Genomic DNA, 3,348 nt, shown 5'->3' with positions numbered 1-3,348 from the left:
ATAGGCCAGGGCAGAAAAGTTTGTCTGGCCTTCACATTCCATTTGCAATCCTTAATTCATGTAACACTCTAGCAGCATTCACTCCCTCTTATGGCTGGTAAACTTCTGTTCCATGGGAAGGAAAACCTGGAGATCCATTGTTTTAAACTGCTGAGGTGAAGGCCAGCAACAGCTTCCTAGCCTGGCACCTGTTGTGTTGGAGCAATCCTTGGCTATATTCCATTTTTGAGCTTAATCTGAAATTTCCAAAGTGGGGTCCAGGAACTGAGTGACAGTACCATTCCTTAGGAAATACAGAACATAATGCCAGTGTTGCTGCTGCAGATCACAAGCTTCCAAAAGGTAAAGGCCAGCAAGAACTTTCTGTCCTAAAATGTTTTTTGTGTAAGTAACCCTTGGATGTATTCAAAATTGCAGGAGGTATCCTGAAAGAGAACAACAGTTCTTTTACATGGGAGGGAGAGCACCTAGACCATGTGTTTTGCTAGAAGAAAATAATTTACTCACAGGAGGTAAAGACCAGCAACACTTCTTCCCTTTGCAACTCGGATCCATTTGTCAGAGCTAGTGTCCTGAATGTGAATCACATCACCTTTCCTAAGAAATATAAACAAGCTCATCCTGCAGATGATTGCCTGCCCAGTGAAGGTAAAGACCTTTTTGTCCTGGCATCTTTCTCTCTTAAATCAATCCTAGACAAATTCAGTTTTGGAGTGGTAGGCAAACTTTGGCTGTAAGCTCCTGAAAAAGGATGGCTGTACTATTACCTGGGAAGGGAAGCACCGTGTCCCAGTGTGGCAGCTGCAGATGAGGGGTTGCCTCACAGAGGTAAAGGTCAGCAACTGTTTGTGTTCTGGAGCCTCTGGTGTGGGATCATTCCCTGGATGTATTCAGTTGAGCAGTGATATCCAAATTTGTAGGAGGGAGAGAGAAAGGGGGTGAAACAGCCTTCTTGGGAAAAGAGAGCACCTTCCCCAGCGTTTTTGTAGAGATGGTAGGCTGCCCAGGCAAGATAAACAGCAACAAAACCTTTCTTCTTGGCACTTTTTTTTTTTTTTTTTTTTTTTTTTTGTGAGAGTAATCCTGTGCCCTATTTAGTTTTGAATATTGTATTTAAATTTTGTATATGCCCTCCAAAAAGAGAATGATAGTATCCTCTCCTTGTGAAGGAAAGCGTGTGGCCCCAGTGGTGATTGAAGTCACCAGGTTGCTCGAGAGACCTAAAAGCCAGGAACAGTTTGTTCTCATAGGGCCTCCTGTATAGCCTTAATTTTGGAACCTATTAAGATTTGAATATTGTATTGCAGTTTTGGATGTGGGCTCCAGAAGGTGGATGAGACTGCCTTTCCTTGGGCAGAAAAGCCACAATATTGTTGGAGCAGATGACAATCTGCCAAGGAGAGAGATGGACCAGTATCAGCTTTATGTTCTGGCATCTTTTATTTGGGAGCAATCCTTGGGTGTCATTAATGATGGTGCTCAGACTGACATTTTGGAAGGAGGTACACTGAAATTTATGGCAGCACCATTTAACTTTGCAAGGAAAGCACTTAGTCCCCATGGTGGTGGTGCAGATGAGAGGCTGCCCAGGAGAGGTAAAGGCCAGCACAAGCTTTCTGTCCTGGCACCTTTTGTTTGGGCTCAAAGCCCAGACTGATTCTTTTTTGGAGGTGGTAACGAAATAGGGGATGTTGTCATCTGAAGACTATGAGAGTAAATAATTTATTTTGATGTATCTGAGTTGCTGTCCTTGATCTTGCAGGACAAAGACAAATTTCTACCAACACTGAGACTATCATGCATTCCTTCCCAAAGAAAAGTAGTGACACCCTATTTCAGAATCCCACCTCTGGAATTTGCTACTGAGCTCCAAAATTGAGTATGTTCAAGATTTGCTCCCACACAGAAGGTTCCAGGACAGAAAGATGTGTCTGGCCTTTACCTCCATCAAGCAGACAATCATCTGGAGCACCCTACCTGTCAACACAGGCTTTCCTTCCCCAGGAAGGTACCTCTCAGGAGCCCACCTACCCAGTTCTGCATACTACCTGCAGAATTATGGAATACATCCTAAATGACTCTCACACAAAACGTGCCAGGACTGAACCCGTCCCCTGGCTTTTAACCTTCTACTTTGTTAGGAATAATAATTTCACACAGTGGCTAACTGATTATCCTGTATTCAAGTAAATGTTTTAAATATGGGTAGTTATAATTACAGTGAGCACTTATGTAACAATACTAACCAACAGTGTTAGAACATGTACCTTCAGATGTTGATCCAATACACTGTTTTTCAGTGTCACCTAGAAGTATCTGACAGGCCTGTGTAAGTGCACCCAGATGAGGCTCCAGCTGAAGGACTTCAGAGAATCCTGTATTAAAGCAAATCAAGTGTATTTTTAACAAGAGTCAAAGTGACAGAAATGAAAACTCAGAACCAATAGAGGCTGTTCACTGAAAATCCTTCTAATTTCCTAGATAATTTCCTGAAAAAGTCCAAAATATTGCCAGGCTGACATGAAATGTATCATCTGATTTATCACCACTGGGCTGAGAAATAAAATTGCAATATGATTTAGAACTTTTGAGTCTCTCTCATCACCAAATACTTCTCAACAAAATCATGCCAGTCCACCTGAAAGGTTGAGACTTACGGCCTTCAACAAGTTAATTAAGTTGAATATATACACATTCTGGGGTGCTATTTTGATTACTGAGTCTTGTTTCTTCCCAAATCTCTCACATCCATCTCCTTCTCTTTCACAATAAATATGAAATAGTAGATTATAAAAAACTAGGAAACCTTGTTAAAGTATACTGAATTCTTACTAGACTATTAACATATACCAAGAAAGCCTTAAATGTTATTTCTTAAGTTAACAAGGTATACTCAACTTACTTGTATTGCTATATTAGTCTCACTCAGTACTTGTTAACCATTTTTAGGGTTTTTATTTTAAATTTTGCCTCTCTTGGCTCTGTTGTTCATATGAAACAGCAGGTCTGCCACATGACAAATTTAATCTTCAGTATGTTGAAAAGAATATTAATGTATTTAAGAATATGCAATTAAGAAAGAAAATCAATAGAACAAAATACACACTACTGAGGAACTATCATGAGTAATTTAGTAGATACCCAACTTTGGTACAATTACCTCTCTGGATTATTAGATTTCACCTTTGTCTGAAGAATCCTAAGCTAGTGGTTTGGGCCTATTAAATTTATAAACTATATAGAGACTACTTTGCTGCCATTTTCAGAACTGTTGGAGCAGTACTACATAAATGAATAATGCACCAGTAGAGACTTTCACAGCAGAAAACTACACAAAATAGAAAAGCC

This window comes from Lonchura striata, chromosome 2 (genome assembly GCF_046129695.1).
Source record: "Lonchura striata isolate bLonStr1 chromosome 2, bLonStr1.mat, whole genome shotgun sequence".
Taxonomy (NCBI): domain Eukaryota; kingdom Metazoa; phylum Chordata; class Aves; order Passeriformes; family Estrildidae; genus Lonchura; species Lonchura striata.
Note: the sequence above shows the minus strand (reverse complement) of the source record.